Source organism: Rhamphochromis sp. 'chilingali' (genome assembly GCF_963969265.1).
Source record: "Rhamphochromis sp. 'chilingali' genome assembly, chromosome: 10".
NCBI classification, from domain to species: domain Eukaryota; kingdom Metazoa; phylum Chordata; class Actinopteri; order Cichliformes; family Cichlidae; genus Rhamphochromis; species Rhamphochromis sp. 'chilingali'.
In genome coordinates, this window is record NC_137937.1 from 9,337,618 (window position 1) to 9,359,209 (window position 21,592).

At 42.8% G+C, this 21,592-nt stretch overlaps 1 pseudogene across 1 annotated transcript in view; it reads left to right on the top strand.

Moving 5' to 3' along the window:
• Positions 1 to 538: 538 nt before the first annotated feature.
• LOC308403913 (serine protease HTRA1-like) overlaps positions 539 to 21,592 on the top strand; it is a 33,552-nt pseudogene continuing 12,498 nt past the window's right edge. Inside the window, exon 1 of the transcript in view lies at positions 539 to 949. The product of the transcript in view is annotated as a serine protease HTRA1-like (transcript). The remainder of the gene's footprint in view (positions 950 to 21,592) is intronic.

Sequence of the window (21,592 nt, forward strand, 5' to 3'; positions counted from 1 at the left end):
TTTAAAAAATACACAAATTTTGGGGACTATAGCCTTAAAGCGTCCACATGCTGCAGTTTAATGTTCACTGTTAAAAATTCCCAGGATACACACATTGACATGGAAAGTGTGACAAGTGATAAAACAAATGATTAAATGATGCATTTACTTGTAATTGTGAGTTCTGATCTGTTCGGCCTTCTGGCTTGCTGCAGTATTAAAATCCTGCACTCTAATTATACACCACAGACTAAAGACAAAAACCATTTATCATCATATGCATTTTTATCTCCATTAATTGGAGGCCCTACACCACCCTTGCTTTCTCACACAAAAGCCGCGTACATGTACCATGAACCGTGCTGCAGCTGCATTCCATTGTCCTTTAATGTGATACAGCATGCAGCAATACGAAGTAGAAGCCAGGAGCAACATGCTGCAACTCGAACCTCACTGCCATCAGTGTTGGGGGCTGTAAGAAGACCAGCTCCGTTTAGGTGCATTACACCTGCAGCCTCTTTAAGAGCACAGAGACTGCTGCAAACTGATTCTTCACACGATGAAGAGCCTCGCTGACCTCACGCTTGTGTTCTCTGCAGTCCATACAGGCCTGCTAAGAGAAAGACAAACCTGCCTACAGGTGTGTGCCACCTCTCAGTGTCCTGCCCCACCGCACGCCAGGTAAAGGACGCCTGCGGCTGCTGCGTGGTGTGTGCGGCCGGGGAAGGTGAAGCGTGCGGGAAGCGCAGCAGCGGCCACCTGTCCTGCGGTAACGGGCTGCGGTGCGACTCAGGCCCGGGGAAAGCCGGAGGGTTGCACAGCCTGTGCATGTGTGCCTCCTCCGGCCCGGTGTGTGGCAGCGACGGCAGGACGTACCCCAGCATCTGCCGCCTGAGAGCCGAGAACAGGAGAGCCGAGCTCGGAGAGACCTCCCCAGTGTTTTTAATCCAGAGGGGTCGGTGTGACTCTGGTAAGCTGTGGGATATTAGCTTTGGTCTAATATCCCATCTTTGTTGTTTTCCTCTTTCTTTCCTTTTTTCTTTAAAAAGAGATCTGTGTATAACTGATATGAAACAGCAATTGTTAAAGTTAAAACTGTGAATAATACTGAAGAATGATCTTATGACAACATTTTCTGTGGAGCAGGTAAATTAACATATAAGTGATTTCAGAGAAGCCAGAGTGCATGTCCTGACGCGTGATGACACCGTAGCCTCTAAACAAAGGGGGTAACCTACTTCTGCTGCACAAAGGTTTTTTGTTTTTTTTGTTTTGTTTTTTTTTTACATAAAATCGATAATGAACCAAATTAAAAATGCATCCTCGTACTTCTGTTTCTCTTTATGTTATACTTTTCTGCCAATTAAGGATTAATAGTTTGATAAAGATGAACTAAATTATACAGTGGCGTTAATAGAGTAGTATAAGCAATGCTATAGCTGTGTAATAGCAATCAGTTTTCACATATGAACTTGGGGACTTTTCTTACAAGTCCACAGTTGAGGTCTCTAGACTTTTAAAAGGTAATGATGTTGAACAGCATATCTTTCCTTAACACCAGTGTTTCTGACAATGCACAAGTTCTACTGCTATTATACACTGTGTATAAAAGATGAATACAGTGATGTCACCCAGTTTAGCACCATGTTGAGTTTTTGGTGAAATTTTCTGGACAAGCCTCTTACCACCAACCATCCATTTATGACTACAGTGTATCCATCTTCTGATAAACCCAAGAAGAGGAGGGCAACAAGCCAGTGAACTCCTAGTGCCAGTCCTAAACCAGGGTAAATGGGGAGTGTTGTATTAGGAAGGGCATTTGGTGTAAATTCTTAGCCAAATCAAGCATGTTGATCATAAAGAATGATGGAGCCCGAATTAACGACTCAACCTCAGAAAACGGTTCAGTAAACCACTGAGCCAGTTTCTGCTGACCAGTTGTCAAAATGGTCTACTGTATAAACATCAGGGCTAAAATCAGTTTAAACTGGGTTCGGAGTTGGAACTTTCAAAAATGAGTGGCAGATCAAATGCACTGGAGGATAAAATTATGCCCACTTACTGCTGAGAATTTTTTAAATTAGTTAGACAGACAGAAATGCTGTGATTTAATAAATATTTCTGGGGAAAATGTATGTGGGAGTTCCACTTACGTGCTTACATAACTACAAAACTCTTGTCTCTCCTGGGATGGTAGGTCTTCTCATTGTGTGTTGCCTGGTGATATTATTTGTATGGCCCCGTGGACAATCAAAACATACTGTTCCCATATACTAGTGATGACACAATGGTTAGTACTGCTGCTGAATAGCAAGAAGATTCCGAGTTCTAATCCATAAATTGTCAAAGGAGTTTGCAGAGGTGTTGAGGAGGCAACAATTTTCCTTCACTTTTTAGCCAAATTTAGGGGGAGAGGGTGGTATCTTCTTAGCAAGCGTTAAATAGACATCTGGCAAAGTCATCTAAAGAAAAGCAGTGACTGCTGTTGCATTATGGGGGGTATAGGATTCACATTTCTTGGATTTATTCAAATGTTAAGCCTCAGCTGGTCTGTTGCTGCTCCTGTGACGCTGAAGATTGCTGTAAATCTCAGTTTTTTCTATTTCTGTGGTTCGTGGCTACTCATCTTCACCTGTGCTTTTTAATTTCACTCATAAAGCTAATAAGTCATTCCCCAGAATGTGTCGGACTCAAAATCATCTACCTTGGGAAAAGTTGTCTTCCTGGAATATGCTGATATAGGGAACCTCATAATGTTCTGCATATTCATGTGACATAAAACAGTGCATTCTCAAATTCTCCACTGATGGCTTTTCGTTCTCCTGAGAGAAACCCAGCACCACACTGCCACCCAAATATATCCTCTTCATTTTCCCTTCCTGTCCTATCCATTTTCAGTTGCACGTTTTATCACAGCCTTCCAAAGAGGTGAGAGAATACATCATGCATTAGACCTCCAACTGCTTGCCTATGCAAGCTGGTTTATGCAAATCCCTGAGCACTGACAATGTAGATGAGGCCGTAAAATATAAAATATAGCAAAAAGGAGATGGGAATATCCCTGTCAGAAGGATTAAATATAGCCTTCACTTTGCTCAGATACTGGCTTCATAGATATGTGACCTCCTCTGCGGTATGTGAGTAGAACGGTATAAATCAGAATATATCACAAAGGAAGGCTGCATAGCACAAAGTAATCCATTCACATCCAATTAGATTTACCCTAAACAGAGGAAACTCTTGTGTCTGGTATCTGCCATTTATTTAATGGAAGAAGTGGAGATGGGGACACTCAGTTTTCCCCAGCATCATGAAATGTAACAAAATGCTAAGCAGAGATGAATGAATGAATGCCTTTATTTGTCGCTTGCAGTTGCCTGCATCAAAAGGTCTTGTGCGTAGCATGGAACAAAAGTGCAAAGACTCAACTACCCTATCACTGTTAAAAAAAAAACATCCTAAAACAACAGTAATATTCCGGCAGCTGGGGCGCCAAAATACGACCATGAAATAACAGAAAATAACTGTCCCATAAAAATACGGTCATTTTCAGTAATGAAAATAGAGTTTGTTGCGCTAATTTGACATGGGATTCTGCCTTTTCCAAGTGCTTTTAGACATTAAATTAGGAACATTTTTACGTGATCAAACAATGAAATTACCTATAAACAAGGTCACTGAATGTGGCAATATGAATCATAATACGTAAATGTACAGAAATATACAGTTAATTTAAATAACAATTGATTGCATGCCCTGGGACAGAGGCGAGGCTGCCATATCGCACCATCGGCCCCTTTGGCCATCACTAGTAGGCGGTAGGTGAAGAGTCCTGACCACGGACACAACGACGGAGAGTGTCCGAGCCGGGGCGCGAACCGGCAATCTTCGGATCACAAGGCGAACTGCCAACTCTTGAGCCACGAACGACCTAACTAGCAACGATAATAATACTTATGTGATGTAACACAAGCTCATAGGGATCATGTTATATACTTTTCCATAGCATTACATTTGAATTCAACAGTTCAATCTTTCAAATAACGGACAGATATTTGTGAAATCATGATACATTTGTGAATGTATTTTAACAATCTAAATATGCATATGTACAGACAGATACATTTAATAATCAAGACCAGGGGTGGAAGTAACGAATTACAAATACTCACGTTACTGTAATTAAGTAAATTTTTTGGGTACTTGTACTTTTACGAGTAATTTTTCAAGTGTGTAATTTTACTCATACTTGAGTACAACTTACACCATGTAATCTACTTCGCTACTTATAAAATCAAAAGTCACTACTGAGTACGCCCACAATTTGACTTAATATTCAAACCTTTCGTCTGCATTTTTGCAGCCAATAACGCCGTGCAATCGAGACCGCGCCAATTTAAGACGTAAGCAAAGAATAAACTCCGCTGCAGCAGCAGGCACAGGTGTCTAGAGGTGCTAAATGGTGGAGTATAAACTACTTTATAGACGGAAGATTTGGAGACAAAGAAGCCAGAGGACAACACTGTCAACCATGAAAACGACGTAGAAAAGACGGAGGACGCATGCCCGTGGCCGTACCTGGAGGAATTTTTCGTGTACAGAGGGAGAAAAGGAGACAGCGTCCAGATGCAGTGCAAACTTTGTTTGACCTCTACAGTCATTTCAGCTTACAAGACTTCAGCGTCTAATCTAAAAAAACACATTGAGGTAAGAGGTTTTACAACTATACGTGTATGATATTGCTTTCTTATTTTTCATGTGTGTTAAGGTTACTAGTTTGGCTAAGATATTGTCACCGCCATTGGTTAGCCTGATATTAAAATAAGACGGAGCTAGCTAATGTGCTTGTGTGTGCATGCATAATTGAGCTAAATTCGTAGGAATGTTTTAGCTTATTATTTGGATAACCACCGTCATTACAATAAATTAAACTTGTAGTCATTTAAAACTCACAGGCCTACAATCAGCTGCCCTATATTTAAAAAAAAACAACTAAAACTTGAACACAGTGCTGAGCTGCATCTCAAATTAATCTTCCAGCTCTCAGCTGACATGTACCAGAGCCCGATTGATGGATCAGTTGATCAGTATCATTGGCCTGATATAGGTCTATCATAGTGACATGGCTCTTAATCAGTAGGGTTATATGTTTCCCAATATGATATCTTTTTTTAAAGAACATAATGTGGATTGTTTTTATTTGTTAGCTGTATGGGCAGCATTTTTGTGTATGTGATCCCTTTTCTTAAATTAGATTTGCTAGATACACATATTTTGCTCTCTTAGTATTTTTAGGACCTGACTAATACTGAAAACTTTAGGGTGATACTGATAAAAAGGAGTTAAAAATTTAGATACTGATACATTGGTCGATACTCTTTTTACAGATAGTATACATATTACAGAACTTAGAATGTATACAGAAATTCATGTTTTTTGCAATGATTGTTCAAAATTGGTTTACACTTGTGAATAAATACAGCAATATATCTGCAAAATTTGACCAATTCACCACTCTTTTATACTATGCTCAACAATCAAAGATTAGCTCAAGTCTAGTTGAATAATGTTTTAAAAACGTGTTTTCCTTTAGTGTTAATCACAGTGATGTTATGAAGTAATGTATGAACCTGACGTATGATAATATTTATCTCTACAGAGGAAACATCCATCGAAGATTGAGCAGTACAATATCACTGTGGCATCAACATCTCGACAGCGAAAGACCACAGCCACACCAAACAAGCTCTCAGCAAATACGCAAGCCAAGTTACCAGACCTGATGTTGAGAACTGCAAACAAACATGTTCCACAAGCAACTGTTGACAAGCTTGTCATCAATTTCATATGTGAGGGTCTACAGCCATTTGCGGTGGTAGAACAGCCATCTTTCAAAGAATTGGTTACCACATTACAACCTCAAGCCAAAGTCATCTCCAGACCCACTGTCCGTGCCAGAATCTGTGAAGCTGCTGATCACATGAAGATGACTTTGGTTGCAGCATTGGATAAAGTCAAATTTGTTGCTACCACTACTGATTGTTGGTCAGCTCATCAGAAAAGTTACCTTGGAGTCACATGCCATTGGATAGAGGAAGAGTCCCTGGAAAGAAGATCTGCAGCACTAGCATGCAAAAGATTGAGAGGGTCTCACACATTTGACATGCTTGCTGGTGCGCTTGATGATATCCATTGCCAATACAAGATTAGAGGCAAAGTTGTAAGAACCACAACTGATAGTGGATCCAACTTTGTCAAGGCCTTCCACATGTTTGGGGCACAAAATGATGCAGATGAAGTTGAAGATGACGCAGACCCAGAAACTCTTGACCTGACTGACCATATTGACTACCATGAGGCAAGTGCAATTCTTGATGAAGACTCTGGTTTGGAGTATCAACTTCCGCCTCATCAGCGATGTGCATGTCACCTGCTAAACCTTGTGGCAACAACTGATGCTGCCCTAGCAGAGAGCATGAATGACACCTACAAGAGGCTCTCCCGTGCAACCTTTGCAAAATGCCAGGCCATTTGGAACAAAACTGGCCGATCTCATTTGGCTAATGAAGTGGTAGAGGACAAGTGTGAGCTACAGATCATTCGTCCCAATGCAACACGATAGAATTCAACCTACCTTGCCATTGAAAGGATAATACGCATCATTGATGAGAAGGGGGAAGATGCCATCAGGAGCATTTGTGAGGAGTTCAAGGTGAAAATGTGAGTAAAATTGGACACCTACCAATATGGTTTCAAATTTTGTGAATTTTCCTTAATGTATGGTTAAAAACGTGAGCAGACTCTTAATATTAAATCAGAAGATCCCTATTATAGTCATGGTGGGTTTTGTTGTTGTGTCTTACAGGTTGAGTCCTGCAGAAGTTGCATTCCTAAGGGAGTACTGTACCACCATGAAGCCACTGGTGAAAGCTTCAAACATCCTTCAGTCTGAGTCCACTTCCTTTATGGGATGGCTCCTGCCAGTAATCCAACAACTACTGTCCAAACTTAGCAGGCTGGAGACATCAAGCAAGACATGCGTGCCACTCATCAGAGCCCTGCAAAATGGCCTTCAAAAGCGTTTTGGAGCGATGATGGAGGATCCAGAGTTGGCTGCAGCTGCAGTCCTCTTACCCAAGTTCAAGACTTCCTGGACTGACAGAGCAGACGTAACAGAGGCTGGTAAGGATTCATGTGATCCCATCCATCCATCCATCCATTTTCATCCGCTTTGTCCGGGGCCGGGTCGCGGGGGCAGCAGCCTAAGCAAAGAGGCCCAGACCTCCCTCTCCCCAGCCACCTCCTCCAGCTTATCCGGGGGAATACCAAGGCGTTCCCAGGCCAGCCGAGAGATATAATCTCTCCAGCGTGTCCTGGGTCTGCCCCGGGGCCTCCTCCCGGTGGGACATGCCTGGAACACCTCACTCAGGAGGCGCCCAGGGGGCATCCTTGTCAGATGCCCGAACCACCTCAGCTGGCTCCTTTCGATGTGGAGCAGCAGCTGCTCTACTCTGAGCCCCTCCCGGATGGCCGAACTTCTCACCCTATCTCTAAGGGAGAGGCCAGCCACCCTTCGGAGGAAGCTCATTTCTGCCGCTTGTATCCGCGATCTCGTTCTTTCGGTCACTACCCACAGCTCGTGGCCATAGGTGAGGGTAGGGACGTAGATCGACCGGTAAATTGAGAGCTTCGCTTTTACACTCAGCTCCCTCTTCACCACGACGGACCGGTGCAGCGTCCGCATTACTGCAGCTGCAGCCCCAATCCGTCTGTCGATCTCCGGCTCCCTTCTCCCATCACTCGCGAACAAGACCCCGAGATACTTGAACTCCTCCACTTGGGGCAGGAACTCATCCCCGACCCGGAGTGGGCACTCCACCCTTTTCCGGCTGAGAACCATGGCCTCAGATTTGGAGGTGCTGATCCTCATTCCCGCTGCTTCACACTCGACTGCGAACCGCTTCAGTGCGAGCTGGAGGCCCTCACCCGATGAAGCCAACAGAACCACATCATCTGCAAAAATCAGAGATGAGATTCTGAGGCCACCAAAGCGAAAGCCCTCCGCCACTTGGCTGCGCCTAGAAATCCTGTCCATAAAAATTATGAACAGAACCGGAGACAAAGGGCAGCCCTGGCGGAGCCCATCACCCACCGGGAACGAGTCCGACTTATTGCCGGCAATGCAAACCAAGCTCTTGCAACGGTTGTATAGGGATCGAATGGCCCGTAGCAATGGGCCAGACACCCCATATTCCCGCAACACCTCCCACAGGACACCCCGAGGGACACGGTCGAATGCCTTCTCCAAGTCCACAAAACACATGTAGACTGGTTGGGCAAACTCCCATGCACCCTCAAGTATCCTGGAGAGGATAAAGAGCTGGTCCAGTGTTCCGCGACCAGGACGAAAACCGCATTGTTCCTCCTGTATCCGAGGTTCGACTAACGGACGAACTCTCCTTTCCAGCACCCTGGCATAGACTTTCCCAGGGAGGCTGAGGAGTGTGATCCCCCTGTAGTTGGAACACACCCTCCGGTCCCCTTTCTTGAAGATGGGGACCACCACCCCGGTCTGCCAGTCCACAGGTACTGCCCCTGATCTCCACGCAACATTGCAGAGGCGTGTCAACCAGGACAGCCCTACAACGTCCAGAGCCTTCAGGAACTCGGGGCGGACCTCATCAACACCAGGGGCTCTGCCACCAAGGAGTTGTTTAACTGCCTCAGTGACCTCGCCCCCGGAAATTGGCGGGTCATTCCCCTCATCCCCAGACTCTGCTTCCTCCTCGGAAGACGTGTCAGTGGGATTAAGGAGGTCCTCGAAGTATTCCTTCCACCGCCTGACAATTTTCTCAGTCGACGTCAGCAGCGCTCCGCCAGCACTATACACAGTGCAGGTAGAGCACCGCTTTCCCCTCCTGAGACGTCTGACGGTTTGCCAGAATCTCTTCGAGGCAGCCCGAAAGTCTTTTTCCATGGCCTCTCCGAACTCCTCCCACACCCGAGTTTTTGCTTCAGCCACTGCCCGAGCCGCATTCCGCTTGGCCTGTCGATACCTGTCGGCTGCCTCCGGAGTCCCACAGGCTAACCAAGCCCGATAGGACTCCTTCTTCAGCCTGGTGGCTCCCTTCACCTCTGGTGTCCACCATTTGGTTCGGGGATTACCACCACGGCAGGCACCAACCACCTTGCGGCCGCAGCTCAATGCAGCAGCTTCGGCAATGGAGACGCTGAACATGGTCCATTCGGACTCAATGTCCCCAGTCTCCCTCGGAATGCTGTTGAAGCTCTGCCGGAGGTGTGCGTTGAAGATCTCGTGGACTGGGGCCTCTGCTAGACGTTCCCAGCACACCCTCACTACGCGTTTAGGTGCACCAGGTCTGTCCAGCGTCTTCCCCCGCCACCTGATCCAACTCACCACCAGGTGGTGATCAGTTGACAGCTCAGCCCCTCTCTTTACCCGAGTGTCCAGAACATATGGTCGCAGGTCTGCTGATACGATTACAAAATCGATCATCGACCTACGGCCTAGAGCATCCTGGTGCCACGTGCACTTATGGACACTCTTATGTTCGAACAGGGTGTCCGTTATGGCCAAACTGTGATTAGCACAGAAGTCCAATAACAGAGCACCGCTCGGGTTCAGATCAGGGAGGCCGTTCCTCCCAATCACGCCCCTCCAGGTCTCGCTGTCGTTACCCACGTGAGCATTGAAGTCTCCCAGCAGGACAACAGAGTCTCCAGGTGGAGCACCCTCCAGCACCCCCCCCCCCCCCCCCCCCCCCAGGGACTCTAAGAAGGCTGGGTACTCTGAACTGCCACTCGGCGCATAAGCGCAGATGACAGTCAGGACCCGTTCCCCGACCCTAAGGCGCAGGGAACAAACCCTCTCGTCCACCGGGAAAAACCCCAACGTACCGGCAGCAAGCCGAGGGGATATTAGGATACCCACCCCAGCCCGCCGCCTCTCACCAGGGGCAACTCCAGACTGAGACAGAGTCCAGCCCCTCTCCAGGAGACTGGTTCCAAAGCCCAAGCCATGTGTAGAGGTGAGCCCGACTATATCTAGCCGGTACCTCTCAACCTCACGCACTTTGTCTTGAGCTCTCAGCGAAGGCGGTCGCACTTTCTCCTCTCCTCCTCACCCTTATCTTCCCTGCTTCGCCTCTATGTCCTTGTCTTGTCTTGTGTGAATTTACTTTCCCTGGAACAGTCTCTCACTGTCGTTCTCTAAACCTAAAAGAGAATTATGGATTTGATCAACTGGTCTCTGAGTGCTATTGACACCCTTTTCTCAACGAGAAGTCGGGGCTCGGGAGAGCCTGAGTGCCCTGGAGGGACTTTCCCTGCCGGTTACACGATGGACGGGTGGCAGAACTGGAGGACCGTGTGCCTGGCGGGACTGTCGATCGAGGACGCTGAAGATATCTACCTATTCGGAACCATGATAACAGGGTTCATGCTGATCGGCGTTGGCTTAGCCCTGGTTTATCAGAGAAATAAGAAAGCGGAACCGGCTGTTCAAACCCCCACAAGGCTGCCCGCTGGATTCGAAGCGACGGGACGAGGTGCGACCTCTCACAACGAACGTAATATGGTCAACACCTTGGAGACGTTTACAGCTGCTGTGAAGGCTCAAAACAACACCATTGAGCGTATGAGGGGAAACATCAGAGAGAGGCCTGCTCAAAATGAGACCCTTGAGCGACAGTTGGAAAACATCGCGGAACGGATCACTGCAGTTGTGAGGTCTCAGAATCAAAAGACTGACAACACCACGGAACAGAAGTTTGATACCATCATGGGGAGGCTCGCAGCTCTTCAACGGGAGATCGAGAGACCAGCCTCGGAGTGCTAGAATTCGAGCTGCTCACAAAGGAGAAATCAACAATATTCAACATTTGGACACCACGGCTCCAGCTGCAGGCCCAAGGCTGGAGCCCACCAAAACAACTCCCTGATAACGACTGTGTGATGACTATTCTTCCCGCCCCATGAAGGACACCTGGATTGGCTGGAGGACTGTTTACTTAGCCTGATAGGCCGAAGGACACTGTCTCAGCTAAACTATGGACACGCACACACACACACTTACACTGATAAGCACTCACTCATCCCCCTCCCTTTCCAACGTCTTCGATGCTTGTGCCCTACCGGGGATGATAGCAGTCAACTGGACCAGCACAGATGCTGCAGGACCGGATGCGCTGTCTACGCCGGCTCTCTCTTACCCTTTACCCGCCCCTGTTGCTTGTCTCGTGTTTCTATGGTGTATTGATAGTCATGTGCTTTTGTGCTGAGGTGTTTTTTCTTTTATCAAACTGTTCTCCCACTAGGAGCTCAGTCTGAGTGGAGTTTTTTTTCTCCTCCTCTTACCTCATGTAGTGTATTTTCGTTGTTTTTTTCCTATCAGCCTACCTTCTGACATGTCTGCCCAATGTGATGTTTGTGTAAAGTTGGTCAGAAGGTTCCTTTGTGAGTGCGCATGCGCCATTAGCGTGCTGCCTGCTGTAACCCCTAATTTCCCTCGGGATGAATAAAGTATTCTGATTCTGATTCTGATTCTGATTCTGATAACTCAGGCTCCTTCCCCACCAGAGAGGTGACATTCCATGTCCCTATTGCCAGTCTTGGCAGCCGGGGGTCAGTCCGCCAGGGCCTCCGCTCCTGGCCGCCACCCGGCACACAATGCACCCGACCCCTATGGCGCCTCCTGCGGGTGGTGGGCCTGCGGGAGGATGGGCCCATGTCTCCTCTTCGGGCTGTGCCCGGCCGGGCCCCATGGACTAAGGCCCGGCCACCAGACGCTCGCCCTCGGGCACCCTCCCCGGGCCTGGCTCCAGGGCGGGGCCCCGGTAACCCTATCCCGGGCAGGGTAAACTGTTCCCTCGATGTCCTTTTCATAAGGGTCTTATGAATCGCTCTTTGTCTGGTCCCTCACCCAGGGCAAATTTGCCATGGGAGACCCTATCAGGGGGCAAAAGCCCCCAGACAACATAGCCCCTGGGATCCCTGTGACACACAAACCCCTCCACCACGATAAGGTAGCGATTCAAGGAGTGATCATGTGATCCCATTTTTGTGTATTTTTACATTTGAACACATGCTTAAGTGAGTATTTCACCTAATACATTGTAAGTTATTGATGGTCTGTCCTGAATACTAAACAATCCTTTTTGAGAATTTGCCGATTTTAAATTTGTGTTCAGGAATAATCACTGAAATTTAAATAACAAAATTGTGTTATCTACTTGCAATTACAGCCTTGACATACATCAAACAACATCTTGAAACGACAGAGCATGAGAGTGAGGATCAGCAAAGAGAGTCATCTGATGAAGATGAATTCTTCTCCAGACCAATCTCCAGAAGGCTGCAAAGTGCAGTTGAGCTTGATGGTTATCTTGCTTGTGCCACAGACACCATGGAGCTGCTGCACTCCTTCTCAGCCATCAAAAACCTCTCTCTTAAACTGAACACAGCTCTGCCTGCTTCTGCTGCGTGTGAACGACTTTTTAGCTGTGCTGGTCTACTCTTCACTGCCAAACGAAGTCGGATTGCCTCTGTTAATTTAGAAAACCAGCTCTTGCTGAAACTGAACAAAAGGTTCAGAAAGTAAAGTGTGAAAGAAATGCTAAGAGATTAAGGCACTTACCTGCCTGTTGTTCAGTGTATGGGGAAAAGTTTAAATGGTTCTACGCATGTTCAGAAACATTTTTGTCATTGTTTTAACAAACAAAATTCCTTCTTTTATATCTGCATTTATTTACAAAACAAGTTACCTTTCTATACCTTGTTCATCTGAAAAATGTGCTTTGAACATAAATATTTATACTGGTGAATCGAGTTGAATGCCTGCTATTGACAACAGAATAAAACATCAGTCTGTTAAAAAGTAATTAATACTCTGAGTAGTTTTTGAGAACAGTACTTTGTACTTTTACTCAAGTATTTTTTTAACACCAGTACTTTTACTTGTAATTGAGTACAATTTAACCAGTGTAACAGTACTTGTACTTGAGTACAAATTTTGAGTACTCTTTCCACCTCTGATCAAGACAATTATGTTGTATTACATTACAGTGATTTAACGTTAATTTACATTCAAAATGTGAAGTCAAAGTCTATTTACGTAACTTTAATGATATTCTAGAAGAACAGAACATTACTGTAAAATGCACAGTAAAATACCTTCATATTAGGGTTTTTTCCTATCCTACGGTCGCAGCCATACCCGCGACCTTGTTGTTGTTAGCTCACATTCATTGGCCAAAGCTTAGCGTCATGTTATTTATATTTATTCAAAATAATATGATTCTTACGCAATCTAAACATGTATATGTTAGCACACTGGATGACTTCTGTTGTTATATTTCCAGCATCAGGACTGATCTAGCCTTAAGCTACCGTTTATCTTATTAAAATCTTTATTTAGACTCTCCAGAATGCTCCAATACAAAACAGACTAATGTAGCTTGTCAACCACACTTAAAATACATATCTGGAAATTTAGGTTTGGATTTATGTAATTTCTGTGGAGTGAGGTGAGCTGATAAAGGCAAGTCTGCATTTGGAATTAACTGTAGCTGACAAACTATTATAGCATAAATCTGACCCGAAGTGTTCATAAGTATATATATTCACTCTTGATTTTTGCAAAGCTGGCTTTGGACTCTGATTCTGTAACACAGATCATGCTTTAGAAATACATTTTGCCCTGTATTGTGATGAACAAGTCTGCATCAGTTATCCGATTGTTCAGTGATGACGCGACTAATCCTACTTCCGGGTTTAAAGTAGTCTGCGTTTAATACGGCTTTTTTGTTGTTAACATGTTTAATGTTATGTATTTTCTTCTATTTGATCTCAAAAAGCTCCTAAAACAGTCAGTGATCCCTGTTGACCTCCCTCGGCTTTTATTACCACTAATCATTTATTTAAGCTCAGTTTTTAAAACCTTAGGATGTAACTACAGCCCAGCCCATGCAGCAGTATATGAATAACTAACCACGTATTGTGGATGGATTATCTCAGTTGTTCTCCTGGCTGAAGTTTGGTCCTTTTACAGCATCCTGCCATGCGATTACATTTGTTCCTGACCACCGACAACACTCACGTTAACTTTTATCGAGTGGAAAAAAAGTTAGCTTGTTTATATTATGCTAACATAGCTGTGTCGCTAGCGGTCACGTAGCACATCATTATATACCAGCTAGCCCAACTTCAGTAACCCTACAAACGTCACTGCTGTTTAGTTTTCTGTCTTCATTTATGCTGGAAGTGATAACAGAGCTATACGTTTTAATTTGTTTCCAAAACCCCGCAGTCAGGACATGCTATATTGTATTTAGATAGAAGCTAGCGAGCTAACTCCCTGCTAACTTCTAACTCCGTTAAATGTCATAAATTCCGTTTTCATGGATGCCTGGATGTTAAACTCAATTGTTACACCTGGTAGAGCAGAACGCTGATCATTTTATTAAAGATGAAAGACTTTAAACAGTTTTTCAACTCTCAGTAATGCCATAGTGATCGTTTGATATATGGACCTGCAGCGGAGTTTAGACCCAGACACGGCTGGGTCATTCCTACTATTCGGTGCCATTTCAGTGTGATCACTCTTCATCAAAAAATAAAAAATTTTGAATTATTTTAACATTTCATCTAAAAGAGGGATTTTCAACCTATAAGAAAAATGTATTGGTCCAGCTAAGGATATTATATTATAATATTTTTTAAAATCAAAGTCTTTACCATGACGTGCCAAATGTCCACCCTGTTACAGGACATTCAATTTTCTATTAATAACTGTTTTGAATGCACAGTTATAGTAATATTTACATTTTCTAAAAGCTACAATGTCCCTTTTTAAAATCTGCAAGGAAATTTCAAGGAAGTATTTTAAACAAGCATTATATTGAAAGAAGACAGGTTCAGTTTTAAGACACAGTGTAATTTCAAAAGATTGTTTTTAGATTCGAAGGGAATATTAAAAAAAAATTGGCTCCATTTTTAAGTAACTTAATTTTGCTGATTCATTCCCTCCCAATAACCAAAGAGACATGCATTATGTTTGTTGATTTGATTTAATTAACAAAAGAAACACACAGGTAACAGGGTGGACAGAGGAGAAACAGGGTGGACAGGAGGTAACAGGGTGGACATAACATCAGTGACAAAAAATACCACCTTAAAGAAACTTCAAAAATCTACATGTAGCAGACATTCATCGTTTCTCAGATTTTCTCTCAGTTGTCTGTAGGCCCTATACTGCCATCGGATATTAAAGACGTGCCGCCTAAATCTGAGTAGTCCGTCATGAAATTCCCCTGCAAGTGCATCCTCTGTTGTCATGACAGTTGTCTTCACTGTAATTGTTGACTTTTTACCAGATACCTCTCCATCATTTAACTTTTCATTCTCTTCTAGAGACCACTTGGTAAAGGCTATCTCTGTGTTGTTAGGAGGTCTCAAGAGTGTGTGTGTTGTACTGAAACAGTCTTTGCACTCACCATATGCACAGACTTTGGATTTAGCATCACACATTGTTGCATCTACCATCTCTTCAATGTGTTTTGTTGCTGACAGACCTTGGACATACAGGGCATTGGCCATGAACTGTAAGTTCTCATGTGTCCTGCACTGACAGGTTTCACGATCAGCTTCTGTGGGCACCACAACCCAAAATGGTCTTAAGGTGCAGAAACAAGAATATGAGACCTGATGCTCAGTTTCTGAAAGAAACTTATGGTGCAGATTCTTCAGTGAATCAGTTAGCAAACGTTTCTGTTTTTTTTATTTTCTTTTGAGTTAGTTTGCTTTCGTCCTGTTGTCATCCGACTGACGTCATCTCTTAAGAAGAAGGCCTTTATTTTCTGCTTGCAATCAACTGGTAATCTATTGCTTTCCTTTCTTTCAAAGGTTATGAGCCCTCCATCTTGTCTTTGACCACGCTTTTTTGAAAAGCCTAGAGCTGTCTGTGCAGCCCTCTGTAGCCTGTATTTCTTTATAATTTTTCCTATTGTCGTTTTTGCAATAATTTGCCTCTCTCGTTCCTTTTTGGTGTTTTTGTATTTATTCCTGATTTCCTCAATGATTGATTCCTGCAGTAATAGTCTTTTCCTAATTGTGTTGCTAACTGTTTCATGACGCAGCAGTGCATCCACTTTAGAACGTGGGGATTTTTTTTCCCCACCCAAACGCTGGCACCTCTTCTTGTATTTTTCTTTTTTTCTCTTTTCCTTTTCCAACAAGGCCTTTAGCTCTTTAATTTCATTCTTGAGTCTCCTTCTTCCCTGTCTAATATTCCTTCATCCAACAATGTATTGCCTACAACACAGGAAATATTGTCACAATTATTATATATATATGTTTAGATAAATGTTTAGATACAGTATAAGATAGACGTTGGATATTATATGTTTATAATGTATTAGGCAGGTAGACTCACACACACACACACACACACACACACACACACACACACACACACACACACACACACACACACACTCACTCTCTCTCTCTCTCTCTCTCTCTCTTTTTAGGGCAAAATCACGTTTTATCAGTCAAATACAAAATCTACCTAATCAGCAAAGCATTGAACTGTCAACTCTTCTTCTAACCTTGAGGGTCCTGGTTGCGGGGCATTTTCTGGCTCTAGGGAATATTCTGGACTTAGGGGAGGAGTATTCATAGCCTCAAATTCTGTCCTGCCTTTGGCACTAGCCCTCTGCTTTCTTTTCCTTTCTCGCCACTGCTTTCTCTGTGCTCTCTTCTGTCGTTCACTGAGATCTGCCACTTTCTTTTTTTCCCCCTTCCTCTCTGTCCTTTCTCCACTTCTCTTTCTCTTTATTGAGATATATCTGTCTTCTCTCAGGGTCAGCATCACGACGTGCTCGGTAGCGCCGCTGCTTCTCCGCAGCAGACATTGGTGCCGTTCCCTGACAAATGTATACTATTCAAAATCTTCTAAAAGTATATATATACAGGTTAATAATAATTACCAATACACACTTGTATAAATAACCCTAAACACTAAACTTCTATCATCTTACGTCCCCCCTGTTACAGTGCATAGCAATAACAGGGGTGACGGTATCAGGGGGGAGATTTTATGCTAAACTTAGCCATTACTACTAGTATGATGAACAACAAGCTAGTACATGGTGACCACTAAGAACCATTTTTAACATGTTTATTAGCCATATTATAAAAATTACAAAAAAAAAATTGTTTCCACTATTAATAAGCGTAACAGGTTGGACGTGTTATGCTTTGCCACATTACAAAATCTTGCTAAAACATTGAAAAAAGGGTTGATTAAAGAGTGGTACTTACTCGTCTTCTTCTTGAAAGTTTTCCCTCCAAAATATGTTACATCCGGGAGTGTCATGTGACTAAAAGAATAATCAGGTGATGTGTTCTATGGAATTCTTATCAGAGTAACAGGGGTGACAGTTGATTCAGGGACACAACATTTTTTAAAGATTTTAAGTATTAAACATGCATTAATAATAAAAAAGAACATTTGATGAGGAACATTAGAAATAAGCCAATCCAGAAATGATGAAAAATCTAGATTTCTTTTTTTTTTTTTTAAGTTATATTTGTAACTGAAGTCGAGCAAGCATGACTGGGGACATAGTTCTTTAGTGACTTGTGCTAAAATAAAAGTAATTTACTTTTAATGTATTTATCCTGTGTATATATCAATGTGTTCTATGGTAGACGGGGGTTAAACATACAAGAAAATGGTTTAGAAATAAGCATTAGACAAGTTTTACACTAAATATACCATATTATGTCATTAGGACTCAAATGGCACCGAATAGTAAGAATGACCCGGCTAGTGACGTCAGACTGAACAATCGGATAGCAATTTGAGGGCCTGTGCTTGCTCTAAAAAAGATCACAATGCTTGTTGGGGAGATTGCATTTGCTCTTCAATTGTTCAAAGGACACAAAATGTCCATTTTCATAACAGTCTTCCACATACTGAATCCCCTTTCATTGCCATATATCCACAGTCTTCATCAGATGTACGAGTTCATTTAGTCTCAGAGAAATCTTTGAAGACAGTCCAAGTTTTCAGTCCAAGAGTTCTGTGACCTTTGCACCAGATTTTAACCAAATATCACATAAATGGCTAACCAGTTGTCACTTTAGACTCACTGACTAACATTACATTGTATGTGTTTGGACTGTGGGAGGAGGCTAGACAACCTGTGGAGAGTCTCAGGCTCAGGGAGAACATCCAAACTCCACGCAGAAAGGTCATACAGCTACTAGGTCCTGGGCATAACCGTTCCAAGAAGGAATCCTCAGCCTCACAATATCTCTTAGAGTCAGTAATTCCACTGATTGGTGGAGCTTCTCTTTTTGGGAAGTGACATTGCTAACTACTGCACCTCCGTGCTGCCTATAAGTCCCATTAATACAACCTATAGGTGGCACATGACGTTGATGACAACATTATCAAATGAATGTAATTAATTTTGTATTTAATAAGAATTGAAACTACTAGTTGAAGAATTTTCTGCAAGGTTTTTTTGCAACAACAAATGTGGCCCCCTACTGGCCATTATAAAGAAAGCAGGTTTAAGTCAATTGTACTTTGGTTTCAGACTTCAGACCTCAAAGTTACATCCATCTTTTCTATACAGTCTATGCCTTCTCTTTTGCTCTAATCATTAATATAAAATGCCAAATATGCCACTTGATCATAAGCACAGATTAGGGACTAGTACTAGGATTTAGCTAATATATTAAATTGAATATTCTGATAGTAACTAGCACTTGGGTAAAGTAAAATGTGAAGTGAATTTAAAGTTTATATCAGAAATTGCTGATAACCTCACTGCTAGCAGTCTACATAAGATAAAATGAGGACAGTGCTGCCCTATGACTTGCAGATAACAGTGTGTATGTCGGGAGTCCTGTCGTTACATTTCATCACCTTCCTCTGCTGTAAACAAGGTGATCAGGAAACAGACAGGCGAGAAATGTTGGGATATTTACGGCTGCTATTTCTGTTGATACAAGATGAAGATTGTGTGTGTGTGTGTATGTGAGAGAGAGAGAAAGAGCATAAACTAAACAGAAAGTGCTCAGTTGACTCTTGAACTATTTGTGTTCCTTACTGGCTGTGTGCAGAATACCAGGTAATATGGGCGTTATTTACAGAGGAGCATATCTTCAGTGGCTTATAAAGCACCTTAAGTTACATGAATAAAACATGACTGAAACTGGAGGATGGAATCACATCCCTTCAAGCTACTTTGTCATTTGATGTTTTGCTGATAATGACTACAATAGAGAGTGCCATCTAAAACATCATTCAGTTGGGTTGAGATTTGTAATTGCTTAGGTCATAGCATGTGAGTGACGGATGAGGTCTTTGCAGTGATTTGCTGCAATCTTGTAAAACTATGCCAGCATAATGGCCCCAACACTATGGATCCAAATTTCTAGATGGAAGCTATTTTAAATTTACATTGTTTTCATTTTCATTTGTATATTTCAGGTCTAACAAAAGGTTAAACTACTTCATCAGTAGGGCTGCGCGATATGATGAAATATATTGGATACACTGTTTATTTAATTTTTTTCATTGTTTGGATGGTCATCACATGGATGCAGGCACAGAGAATACCAGCATAGCCATTAAAGATGAGGCAGAAACAGGTAGCTCCAAACAGAAGGACCAGTCAAAACAAATCAAGGACCTTATTCCTAAACTAGTCCCCACCGCAGAGTCAAACATGACAAACCTCTTCTACCACATACGCAAAAATCACACGAAAGAGTATGGAGAGAGTTTACGGATGAGACGCAAAAGAAGAGCCGTCAGGTGCTCAAAATAAACCTTACACTCAAACATTAGAACAGGCTTTTTCCCGCAGCACACCATGTAATAAATACTCAAAAAGAAAACTGCGGAAGTTACAACTTATATTTAACAATGCATAGTTTCATGCATTGGTCAAAACACTCGACTCTAGGTACACAATGTCCAGCTGAAAACACTTCACACAAGTTGAGCTGCCCGAGAGTGGCAGAATTTACAGAAAAAGCACTATTTTGCCATATACATCGTTGTTGGGATGAGAAATGTCTTTCATCGGGATATGAGATTCTGGTTATATCACACAGCCCTATTCATCAGGTAATGCATGTAATTTTCACTTTACAACTTTTTTGAAGTGCCTAAGAACAATTCCTGCTAAAAACAAAACAAAATATAATTTACTGGGCGCAGGTTTCGCTCACTAGGATGAGCAGGAGACCATATGCCGCACGGCTGAGAGCAGCTGGTTCGAGTCCGACCCCCCATGTCTTTGCTCCGCTTTCCTGTTAGCCTTCACCATCCCTATCAAAAACAAATCCATAAAAAGGCCCCAAAAAGTTTAACAAACATAATTTACGGTATAAATTCTTAATAGAAATGTTGAATTTAATGTGTGATGACAATATGACAACATGACAACATGCAAGCTGGCAATGCTGTGTGTCCTTTGTGTAATTGAGAGGATACTGAAAGCTACAAATTTATCCTGTCAATGCAGAGCTCACTCTTGATTTGTTGGAAGAGCTTTCAGAGGCAGAAATAGTTGGCATTTTGCCAAAGTAGCTTTTGGCAAAAACACAGACTGTCATTTGCATTTAAGACCATTTCTGCACAGACAAGTTTGTTTGTGCAAACGAACACGGCGTCAGCTCAAGAACCTGGCAGCTTCAGACCAACAAGTTTGTTTACCGAGCTAAGGAGAACTTGGGAGATATTGCCCCCAAGTGAGGAAAATACTGTTTTCCAAAGCAGGGTAAATTCCATTTCCTTTCATGAGCACTCAAGCATCAGACTTATTTCATGTCAGATTAATAGGAAGCTTCTAATCTATACTAGCAAAAACATATGGGTGGGTATTGTGTGTGCTTTTGTATAAACCAATGAAGATGTTTGTGTTTGCAGTAAGCCTGTGATCCCACTAATATTAAAAACCATACAAGCTCTGAGTGGAGTAATAATGTGCCAGTACTTGCCTGATAAGTATTCTGTAAGTCTGATAAGGAAAGAATTGTAAATGAAACTATTATCTTCATGTCACATGATACACAGATTCAGAGACACGCAAAGCAAAAGTGTTGATATAAATGTTTGAATTCTGAATAGGAGACTGAGTAAACTAGTGCATACAGGTGTAGGTGTTCTGGCGGAGGGCCAGAAAACACGGACACAGCAAAACAACTGCAGGGCAGATAATGTCCTTTTCTCCCATCTTGGCTTCTCTAATGGCAGCAAAAGTGCAGTCAACTTAATAACAAGTAAATGACTGCATTCGATCTAGTTAAGACCTCTCTAAAATGACAAAACCCTAAAAATAATACTCATAAAAAAGCTTTACTGCTCAAATGAAAAATCTATAAAAGGCTTCATTAATAAGACAAGCCAGTAATGAACTGAACCTAGTAATAACTAGGTTCGACCAAACATTAACAGAAGCTGAAGATGTTTGTTGCTTCCAGCTCTTTGTATGAGTCTTTTTACAGCCCCACTTTCTTTTAAACGATACATGACTGTTTTGGAAATAAAGTCTGTTTAAGTTTTAAGATT